The sequence below is a fragment of the Aythya ferina genome, assembly GCF_964211825.1.
Source record: "Aythya ferina genome assembly, chromosome: 11".
NCBI lineage: Eukaryota > Metazoa > Chordata > Aves > Anseriformes > Anatidae > Aythya > Aythya ferina.
This window is the reverse complement of record NC_140307.1, coordinates 16,087,829-16,099,715: the sequence shown is the minus strand read 5'-3', so window position 1 is coordinate 16,099,715 and position 11,887 is coordinate 16,087,829. Positions and strand designations below refer to the sequence as shown.

The window sequence follows — 11,887 nt, the reverse complement described above, 5'->3', positions numbered from 1 at the left end:
TCCTATCAAAACAGTTATAATTTAATCTCATAGTGCCCTCAAATGTTTTCTTACCTCATTTTAGAGATGATGAAATTGAAGCATAAGTGAGTGACTTCCTCAAAGACGTGAGGCTATTGCAGATACATGTCTTTGTCCTCCTTTGGAATTAACACCACACCCACAGGAAAACAATTTTGTGTGCTACAGTGATTAACTGTCTATGGAACATTACATCTGATTGCAAAAATAATTTGAAAGAGTAGACTACTATTGAAAGATGAAAGCTAAAATATCCTCACCAAGCCAGGGACAACTGTGGAAATTACTTTAAAATCAATACGTTTTCTTGTGTGGGGGTGATGAAAACTGTTCAGAGCAAGTGACTTGGAGAGTCGTTATCTTTAACAGCAGCCTTCCCCATGTGTTTATGGTTGTGTTGAACTGTCACTGCTATTCATTATCTTGGACCACGCGCCAGTTAGCTTGTACATCTCTATGTATCTACGAGCAACTGTTGTTCTATAATTTACACAAAGGAACTAGCTAAATCACATAAATGCTTAAATATGTTAATGCAGTATTTATGGGATCTTTATCTGGGAACACCATACTCTTTGGGCAGGCAGTGGATAGCTTTGACTCTATTAGCGAACCTCGCTGGAACAGAAGATAAAATGCCTGTGTCCAGCAGAAAACCACAGGCTTGTTTCATTCTTCTCGACAAACATTGGCATGATGTGGCTGCTGTCTGCTTATTCGCAGTGTCTTTGGTATAAATGGGAATTTCCAGGTTATGAGAGTCCTTAGGCAAAAATTCTGGTAAACTAATACCAAAGCGTGCGTACTTCATTGTCCATCAGTCTGACTGTTGAACTTCTTCAGTTTCAGATTAACTGAAGTAATTAACCCCACCCTGCTCCTGGCAGTCCTTCCCTTGAGTTTGCATCCTCGGCTGTCCTTTCACGGCATTCACATTTCTTAGTTCCATTTTCACCCCTTAGCAGGCAGGCTGCGCAGCTGCTTTAGAAGACTAATTGCTTTCTGCTACTTGGTTCCTATGGATAAGGACATTTCTGACTACTACCCCTACGCAGTTTTTGGCCACTTGCTCCATCTGAATTCACTGTTTGCACTAGATGGAAAGGTGGTGAGGTGCATTTTTTCACCGCTGCTGGAAAAAGTTGATAATAGTCTCTTGCTCCTCTTCTCTATTAAAGAATAGGTCTGAACATTTTTGAAAATACAGGTTAAACAGTGCCTTTAAAGAGTTGTGTACTCGTGAAAATAGATTCTGAAAAATAGCACTTCCGAAGCCTTCCTACATGAAGGCTCCACCTCATGTTTGATAACAGAAGAGAAGAAAAAGACCATTTTCTGAACTTTCTGGAAGGAGGAAAGTAGAAACAAATCCTTCTGAAAGAATATGCCTTCTCAGTCTGAGCATGGAGCTGTTGCCTTGGTTCCATAATGTTAACGTGCATCCCCACGCAGACACCCACACTGAAACATGTAACACATTCTCATCCACAAAAGAAACTGCTCCTCTTGGTTGCTAAATATATGGGTTTCTGTCTTGCCTATGACTCAGCGCTCATCATCAGATGTTCATAGGCTTGGCAGCAGTCCATCAGTTCAGAAGAAAAGAGAAAATGCTATTAGAAGTAGGATGGGATTTTTATATTCACGTTTACCTGTGTATGATTGCCGTCTCCAAAGCAGTTCACCTCAAGGTTCTTTGCACCAGCGCCTCAAGGAAACACAGCCATGATGTGCCTTGCTATTTGACTGCAAGAGATTAAAGCGACAGAAATATAAATATACCATCAACAGAAAGATAGAGAAGAAAGGGAAGACAGGTTGAAATTAAAAAAAAAAAAAAAAAAAAAAAAAAGATGAGGGAAATGAGACAAGCCAAGAGTTCCTAGCAGCTGACCAGAAGGGCTCCCATGGCACCAGAATACATGTGGGGCTTCCTAAAGAACTCCAGGGTGACCAGGCTGGGCAGCACCTCCAAATACTGAGGACCACAGCACCTTTTCTGTGAGCAGTAGAAAAGGGTCCTACATCAAAGAGTAATTCAAGTGGGCAATCACACATCTAGCTAGCTACAGTGCATTGCTGGCACGGCTAAGAGTTTAACAAGAGACTTTTTAATAGTCTTCTCAATCCATACACAAGCCCAGGATGGGGAGTCTGGATGCCCAGACATCTGGGCAGCAAGAGGGGGAAAGGGAGGCGTGAATGAACACTGGCTGTGGCAGTCAGCTTTGTGCTCTGGGCAGCGCAGAGAGCAAGAGCACATTAAACAAATGTGGAGAAAAAAAGAGTGAGGAAGAGGGATCTGAGAAAACCTGAGTGAGGTTTTAGGCAGGAACAGGCCTCAAAGGTCTATGAGCACTGCAAACAAAACCTAAACGCTTACATCTTAGTAATAACTCTGCCTCACCGAGAGCAAGCAGCTCTACAGTGTAATTGGTGCCTCATCATAATTGTAAATAAAGGACCAACCCGCCCAACCCGACTGGCACCGGCAGGAGTTAGTTACAATCTCTGGCTCCCGCTGGCAGGAACGAATGTTCAACAGGCAGAGAGGGGTTGGCATCAGGGGCTGGGCTCCGAGAGGCTCTGAGGCGCTGCTGCTGGCAGGCCTGTGCTGAGCTGCTGCTTGCTCTCTGCGTCAGGGCCTAACCGCAGCGCGCCTGGGCCTGCCGAGCCGCTGCCGGGAGGAGCCTCCGGAGGCTGGCGCAAACACAGCCACGCTCGCAGCACATCCTCTGCCTCAGACCACACTGCTTGCTACTGCTTCCCTCGCAGGGGCTAAATCCGGGCACCACCCTTTCTGTCGTGCTGTCTGTAGGCATGACATTCGGGTCATGCTGTCCCCAAGCCCACACGTCACACCTTTACCACCCTGTCACCCCCAGCACAAGTACCGTAGCAAGCCAGTAGTAGTGGGCACAGAAATACTAACATCAGAAGGCCAATATTGTACTTCCAATGAGAACTAAAGGCTTGGAGCCTGCCCTCCTGACTCACCTGTGTTTGCAAGAAGTCAGCTGGAAGGGACAACTGAACCGGACCCCTATTTTCCATGTTCCTCAGACTGCTGGAGAAAAAGACCACTGAAGAGTTACACAGGTATCCTGAAGTGCTGCCATTCTAGGATTTGTCTCTTAAAGCTTGCCATCACCAACTTAAGCAGTGCTTTGCAAATAGAGATAAGATTTACGTTCCCTGCCTGTTGTGAGCTGAGTTAGATACAGGCTGTGTCTAACAAGTCGAGATGTCCAAGCTAACTCCGGAGGTGATTCAGCGATACTAACGTGACACTGCTTGGACTGACAAACAGCCCTCGGCTCACTGGGCAGAGCATCATCTCAATGCAGTTGTGGTTACACCGCCCAAGCCGGCTGGTTCTGAGCTAACCCAGGGATCCTTCCCAAGGCCTACCCTGTACAACCTGGACATGGCCAAGGAGAAGGTGCAGGATGCCCAGAGGGTGGACAAGAGGACACCAATGAGAAAGAAAGGCCAGCTGAAGGCCGAGAGAGAGGTGTGCTGGCCAGGCAGAGAGCTCCAGTATAACAGGAGGAATGAGACAAAAAAATGTGGGAAGCAGATCAATAGTGCAATAAATGGGGAATGTGAGATTAAGAGAAGGAAAACTGGTGTAGAAAAAGGAGAAAGGATAGGTTAGGGCAATTCTGTATCCTTTTACATAGAGAAAAAGAAAGGGATAAGGTGCAAGATTCAAAAGGAGGTCTGGGGGAAGGAGCACGATAGCTCCTGCGGTGACATTCCCAACAGGCCGGACGCGGAGCTGTGCCAGCACATAACAAATAGCACGATGCATCTTTAAGAGCCCGATGTTTGTATTTTCCCATGCTCTCCTATTGCTGAGATAACTTACTGAGTCATTGCTCTGATCCTGGAGACAAACGGAACAGGCACAAAACATAACAAAACAATAGCAACGGGAAGAGAGAAAGCCCTCCCTCCCTCCCCGTTCACCACACGCATTTCACGTCAGCCATCCCTCAAAGCCTCCCAGCGGCAGAGAAGCACGGGGCAGGCTGATGGCGCTGCATGGCGCACGTGTTTCGAATCAAGGTCACCTTCTCCACCACTGCACGAACAGCTAAAAACATGAAAGCTGCAATTGCAAGCCTCCAGTCTGGTCTTGTAAATATTGTATCCAGTCTCCTCAGTTAAATGGCTTTTCCACAGAGAGTGAGCTGCATCAGGAATTCGCTAGCTTTTTAACTTCAAAGCGCTTTACTTCAAAGACCCCTCACTTCTTCTCTTAAGCTTCGTGCCCCACCCTCTGCAAAAACGATGGCAGTTTGGGACTCTCAAAATACCACGTTGGGAAGCTCACAGACTGCAGCCTAACTTTCCTACTACGCTTCTAAAAGTCAGCATCACAACCGTGATCTCCCCAGAGAGGAGTAAGGAAATGGGCACCCCCTCAAGCTGCCTGCCCCCAGCCCAGGTTGCGCCATGGCTTCATATACCAAAAGGCAGAATCACCACTGATCGAGTGAAGGGCATTTTCTCTGTCTCTAACCTGTGCTGAGAACTATCTTATGCCCTGTGGTATTACAAGACAATAAGGCATCACAGAGTCACAGAGGTTTGGTTTAAAACATGGCCTTTGGGTTGACTCTGGGATTAGTCAAAAACAACTCCAAGCTTTCCCACTACAGGGCTGCCATTCAAACTGCAGTTTTCAGCCCCCTAGATGGTTTGTCAAGAAGGTGACAGAAGAAAATTTAGTTTGGGATTGGCACTCCCTCCTCGCCACCTCTGCAGTGAGCCCAGCGCTGGGCACCCCATGAGGGCCGGCTGCGGGGACAGGCAGACCCCTGTGGGACAGCCACCCTCGGACAGAGGGCTCCGAGCAGCCGCAGCATGGCCGGGCTTCTGCACAGCAAGAAGAAGTCTGAAGACCGGGTAAGGGATGGATGGTTCCCCTTTAATGCGCCCTCGCATGCAGCTGGACTGAATCACCCGACTGAGGAAACAGAGGCGAGCCCAGGGAACCCTGCGAGGGTGGGACCGCCCAAACAGCAGGATTGGGTGAAGAAATCGGGGCTGGCTCCTTGCTTCCCTGCAAGGAACCTTCCATTAAGGCTCCGCTGGATATTTTTGGACTCCAGCTCTCTATTTTTAGGAGGGACAATTAATGCAGAAGGAAATAAGGAAGGAAAATCTCAAGCTTCGAGTCCAAGAATGGAAAAATTTGTATTCTCCACAAAGTTGTCCACTGTGGTTAAGGAGGAGTAAAAAGGAAAGGAAGGGTTATATTTCATGAGTAAAAATATGCTACAAATCACTGTAAAAATTGTATGTTACATGGTGTTTGCTAAGAGACAGGAAGCATTTCTGGAAGGCAGCATTTCACCACTTAACTGCTATTAAAGAGGAGTGAGTGCCCAGCTTTACAACACAGCTGTGCCCTGGCCGTGTTTTTGTAGAGCTGTCAGCTGTGCAGAGGCTGCTGGCATCTCAGCATGTTGTGATCCCGCCTGGGGAGGGGCTGGCTGCGACCTTGAGAACAACTGGCACGGGCTGTGCCCAGCTCTCTGCATGAAGTCAGTAAGAGAAAAATCACAGTCAAGTTGCTTAATGCCCTCGCCATCTGCTAGAAAACCCCATGAGCCACATGCAACACCCATCCCAGCGTGGCTGTATTATTCTACAAAACATGGAAATATTTTCTGACATTAAAAAGCAGGTCCTTAAAATAACCTGCCTGAAACATGATGGAACAACACGTGCAATACTTTTAAAATTCAGCTATTATTTTACTGATAATAGTGGTTTAGATTCACGTCCCTCAGCCTTACAACACAGACTTGAACTGGTATTAATAGGTACCTCAAGGGAGGCTGTAGCGAGGTGGGGGTTGGCCTGTTCTCCCACGTGCCTGGTGACAGGACGAGGGGGAATGGGCTTAAGTTGCGCCAGGGGAGTTTTAGGTTAGATGTTAGGAAGAACTTCTTTACTGAAAGGGTTGTGAGGCATTGGAACAGGCTGCCCAGGGAAGTGGTGGAGTCACCATCCCTGGAAGTCTTCAAAAGACGTTTAGATGTAGAGCTTAGGGATATGGTTTAGTGGGGACTGTTAGCGTTAGGTCAGAGGTTGGACTCGATGATCTTGAGGTCTCTTCCAACCTAGAAATTCTGTAATTCTGTGATTCTGTAATGTCACCACTGCCTGCAGAAGAAAAAAATCTGAGTTTTCCCTCACTCTTCTTTATCTCCATCTTCAATTCTCATCTCTTTCCAAACAGGACCTGCTTCAGAGCAGGGCCTCCTTGCCTGCCTGCTCAGCATCTGCAAGGCACCTTGCAGTCACTACAGACCTGAGTGGCATCGTCACTCTCCTCCAAGGAGAAACACTGGCTCCTTACCACCCAACCACAACCCACACTCACCGTTAGACACACTTTTTTCTACTGTAGGGGTCACCTTATTTTAGACCGAGCCCAGCTTGTAAATTCCTGACACCACAGGGAACATTTGTGTGAAATACCTAACAGCAGCAGAACATGGCAGGGGGCAGCAGTCAAACAATAGCTAAAACTGTACCTCCCTCTTAGGTGCCTCTAAAAAGAGTTGGCTCTTCACTTCGGGAAGCATCACACAAAAATTTCTCTTTTCAACTTGGAACTGCCATTTCCTCTAAGCATGACTGAGGGCTGGGAAGGGTTGGAGCTAGGAAAAATCCCTGGGAATTAATATTATTTCCTAATCATACCTGTCCTGCCTGATAAACACTTGCCCCATGCCCCTAATTAGACAGAACCTCTTTGCAAACCCACTGGCTGAGGAGCTGTTTATTTCTAAGCCAGGGAGATGGAGGTCAGCTCTGAGGAGTTACAAACCAATTGGGAGAATAATGATGTACTACAGAGTGTCTTTTGTAATGAATACTCTTTCTAATTTCAAAGGGGTTTGCAGACGTGAATGAGACTGTGATGAGTGTTTGAACTACTCACTGCTAGCCACGTTTAAATTATATGAAGCACTATACAGTAAAAGTTAAGCTGAAGCATTTATATTTCGTATGTGTCCAATTACTTTTGATAATGAAGTGTTAGAGCAGTATTGTCTAGAAATCTCAGAAGCCCAGATTCATAAGATATTTATGATAGAGCTAATGAGCTTCTGGCTTCTCTGATAATTTCCTCAAAAAAGCAGGTCACTGTATGAACAGCAGCAGCTAAAAGCAAAGCAGACTGGCTGTGGTACAGGTTTAATCAGCAGTAAGATACACAGTCACCGCCCAGCTGTCCAAATCTAAGCCCCACACACAGCAAATACCAGCAAGGCAATCCAAGAGCAGTAGCTGTCATTGCCACACAGGAAATAAGCGCACGGAGCTCACCCAGCGCTCAGGTGGTTACTCAGTGAGTCACTGCCGCCGACACCCATGGCTACCCCACAGACACACACATGGAGCGCTGTCTGGAAACAGCTTTCCTTTTCTTCATAATTTCCAAAGTTAAAAGCTTTCTTTAAAGAAGGAAAGCATTATTTTTTAAACAAACCTCCTGCCAGCTTTCTGTTTTCCCGGAATATTGTGCAGAAGCCATGAAGCCAATAATAGGTTTTGCAGCCAACTGATACCACACTAAATTCATGATTCTCCTTCTGTTCACATAACTGATGTTAACTGGAGAACGTTACCTATCAGCACTGTGGAGAGAGACACAGGAGTTTTCCCCTGCAGTTATATCCCTGTCATTTCTGAACCCCAGTGCTGTGTGCTTGCCTTCAGGTTCCTTCCTAGAGCAGACACAACGTGTCCTGATGGCCTGGATGAGAAGCTGGACTTCAAATCTAACTGAACTCTTCTGTGTTATGTTTATCCACGTGCCAAAACTAGCGTGCTGGTGGTACGTACAAGCACCAGAAAGTGCATATAAGTTGCAGTCATGAAGCTCTACTCATCAGCATTCAACCTGGGGCTGGAGCGCCTGGTGGCATCAGGGCAACTCCCAGCCAAACAGCCAGCAGGGGCAGAGCAGGTGGCAGGCACGGAGCTGACGGCAGTATCTGCCTCAGGAGGAGCACGGTTCAAGGCAATGTAATTTCAAACAGCATGGACACTGACTTGTGGAAGTCAGGAAAGGGACAGCATCACCCGTGAGGGTTAGCAGAAGGTTTTGTGGGGCCAGGCTGGGTGCTTGTTCTCTCCTTAACCATACCAAAGAGCTTACTTGCTGTTCCTACACGTCCTGCATTGGCAGGGCCTTATGCAGGCAGGTCTACCTGCAGTAAATCTATTCACTTACTAATTTACACCTATTAGTAACTGGGTCCTACACTAGCCACTGCCATTTGGCCCATCTCCTTCCTACTACTTATTTCAATTAATTGATCAGGGTTTTTATTATAATTGGCAGGTGAAGTCTAACGTGTGAGATTCTGAATTTCAAAAGAACTTGGACATGCCATAACTTACATGCTGTTGAACCTTGCATAAGAGGTACAGTTTGCTAGGTCTCCTTTGCTTTCATTCCAGTCACTCCAACAGTTTCCAACCTTTGCATAATTCCGAGGATGATTTGCTGTAGAACGAAGAAATTGAGTTCACTATTACTCTGCACAGCACTGAGACATGTTTTTTCTATTAGTGTGGTTCTGTGATCTCCCTGAATGAACAGAGTGACTTAACATTTTCCCACACAGACAGGCAGTGTAAATTGCAAGTGTAAAATGGGGCAGGGAGAGGGAGGCCAGGGATCATGTAGGGATATCTCCAAGCCCAGGAGCTCAGATAGCCACCACGGCCTTTGCTTCACCAGTCCGGTTTCTCTTAGGTCTTACATTGCATATAGGTAGACATTTGTAATAACTGATTTTTGTCCTTTTCTAGTCTTAGATTCACAGCACCTTCTGAGCTCAGATCAGCCCTTTGGCAAGTCTTGTTAAACATTACTGTTAGTTCCAGGCATAGCCCTGTAAGGTCTGTCAATTCTCCCCAAAGCCTTCATTGTCCCTCCCGGAGATACACACCTGGCACAAACAGCCACAGTTTCTGCTTTTGTTTTGGGATCCTTCTGTCCCTCTGACTTCTCCATCTCTGGCTTTTATCTTGTTTTTAGATTATTGACCTCGAAGGGCAAACTGCAACGTACTCCCCATTTATGCTACGTAGGCCCCTGAGCTGTGGCTCATACTTCCCACCTGGCAGTTGTGGTGCAGGTACTGTCAGTGGTGCAGTTCCATTGTCACCAATTGTCTTTACACCAAAATAGGACAAGGGAGACTCAACCCCTACAACAGGGAGGAAAAAACACATTTTCCCCACATGACTGGTACTTACTCTAGACCTGTGTTAGCTATGCACTACTTCCATTTTGCTTCCTTTAGCACTATTACCAGCTTTATCTGTGCCTAGCATCTAAGTAAGGTGGAGACTAGAGAAAAGGTTCCCAAATTATTCCTTTAAAAAGCATCCTGAATCACTTCCTTTTTTTTTTTTTTTTAGAAATTTTGCAATGAAGAAAAATGTTGCAACACTAAAAGTAGAGGGAGTCTTTCAAATGTGGTAACAACTCAGTGATATACAGATTTGATCAAAGAGACCATGGGAAGTAGAACATGAAGAAAAGCCCATGGAAGTACAGGCCAGATGTAAAAACTGAAGACCAGAACTATTTGCAATGAAGAACAACTCAGAAATGATTAGTAAAGAATTAAGATCGAATAATAAAGGGTAAGAACAGTGAGAGATGAGAACACCTCCAGTGAGGTTGAGCAATCAGTAACTGCTTCACTAGAGAAGGGTTCAGCTGCAAAGTATAGCAACATGTTATGAAGAAAGCTGTGCTTTTTTTAACGTTAGTATAAAGTAAAATCAAGTTTGCACTTACATTTAATGTTGTAAAAATCCTTTTCAGTTGTCGTTGTTTTCAGGCTAGTTATTTACTGAAACATTTGCAGTATTATATTTGAGTCAGGTAAGCAGTATATTATATCCTATTTAACTGTTCTGGCTACAGAGCTGCCCTCCAGTGCTAGGGGCAAAGCTTACCTGATGAGTAATCTTTCCTGCAATTTATCAATCTCAAATCTCAAGGTTTAGACTTTTTGACTCATGGGAACTCAAAAAAAAAAGCTCCTTTTTAGAAATGTTTTCCACTTACTCATGCAGTTTGACTGAGCCATCTGTATAAAATGCAAATGAATGAAAAATAAAAGAGAAGTAAAAAAGCTTTCCTGTAGCAAAGATACTACTTCTACATTTAAACAACATTGCTAGTAAATTAATGTACTTTTTTTTTTTTTTTTTTAATAGGATCTAAAGTTACCCAAAAAAAAAAAAACAAAAAAAAAAAAAACACAACACTATAAATGCTAGTTAGTCTGTGAGGAAAACAATACCACAGAAGAAAAATGGAATCACTTGCACCAATGCCAACAGGCTGAGGAGAATTCCTTTTTATCAGCACTCTGCAGATGTGGGCTAGTTCCTCTTCTTTCATTAACAAATCAGACTTTCACTCTATGCCATTAGAATGAGCATCCATCACCAGTTTTCTGTGCAGCCAGTGGTACGTAATACCAGCAGTGCTTCCTGCATCCCCACAGCAGGAGACCAACGGATGGTAACTGGTATCAGTTGTCTGGGAGGACTCTGTGGTTATGCAGCAAGCAAACCACCCATGAAGGAGGCTCACCCAAAGCCCAGCCATTTTACAGTACGGCCCCAAATAAGCTATTATTTACTAGCACCATTTTTCCTGTTCAAATCTTCTTACAGAAGAGATTAGAGACAAGCAGCATAAATTACAATGCTATTTTCAAAACTTCTGTATTGACTGAGTATTCCTCCGGAGTATTTCTGAGTAAAAAGGAAACATATAGCTAGCACAGGCTGAGGGAATCCGAGTGTTTGGATTTTGGTTAGGATGCTAATCAGGAAAGACAACCAATGCTAGATTTCAACACATGCTGCCTTACTTTGCTTTACTGTCCTTTCCCCATGGAAGTCCTGAAGTGTTTCTTGAGTGTAAATTCCAGTTCTGCAAACTAATCTGCCTTGTTTTTTCCTGCAACACTGTTGGAGTTGATATAGCTCTAGAAGGATGCAGAAATCTGATTATACTGAACGTATTCCATGACTGTAGCCTCTAAATCGATACAAAAAGAGGACAGATGAATTATTTTGTGTACCACTGCAATAAAGGTAACACAATGCCAGCATCAATCAGCCAGGCAGAGAAGTTTAATATTACAATGTCCTTATATATAAAGACCCATATTCCTTAAAACTAGCATTTAAAGCTATGTCCACAAATAGCTCTACTAAATAGTCCAAGGATTTGTATTTCAAAATATTTTTGGTTCAAATGGCAATCTATTTTGCTTAAGAAACAGATTTATACAGTGCTTTAGACATACCACATGCAGACCAAGATTTTTAGTTGCTACTGTTGAAGGGCTTAATTTTGCATTTCATTTTATTTTTAAGCAAGTTTAGGTACTTACTTTCAGCTTGTGCTTGGGTTAGCAGATAGAAGGATAATTTTCTACCCTTGCACCCTTCCTTCTCTGGCTATTACTCCATCTTCTCTCCCATCAGAAGGATATGTTTTATAACGTGCCTGGACCGTATGATCCTGTGGCTTGCTGACATGGGAGGCGGTCCTGCAACTCTCCTCCCCTTCTTCTGAACTCCAAATGCTTCCTTTGTGCCAGTGCTGGTATTCACATTACCCCACAATGAGCTGGTTTAAGAAGTCAAGTCAATAGAAAACTATCACAAGAAATACTGTTTTGTAGGCACTACACTGTCTGACATAGAGGAAGCTCTCTTACATGGGGAAGCTCTCTCAGTTTGCAGTTCTTCAAGTTGCACACTGATTTCTTTTCTTGTGACAGAGTCCTAA

General features: G+C 44.6%; 1 long non-coding RNA gene across 1 annotated transcript; it reads right to left on the bottom strand.

Moving 5' to 3' along the window:
- Positions 1-54: 54 nt before the first annotated feature.
- Positions 55-11,615, bottom strand: LOC311442804. The gene is made up of 4 exons (XR_014696880.1): positions 11,487-11,615; positions 8,455-8,560; positions 3,019-3,085; positions 55-1,767 (listed from the first exon to the last, which is right to left on the bottom strand). It is a non-coding gene; the product is annotated as an uncharacterized lncRNA (long non-coding RNA).
- Positions 11,616-11,887: the final 272 nt, after the last annotated feature.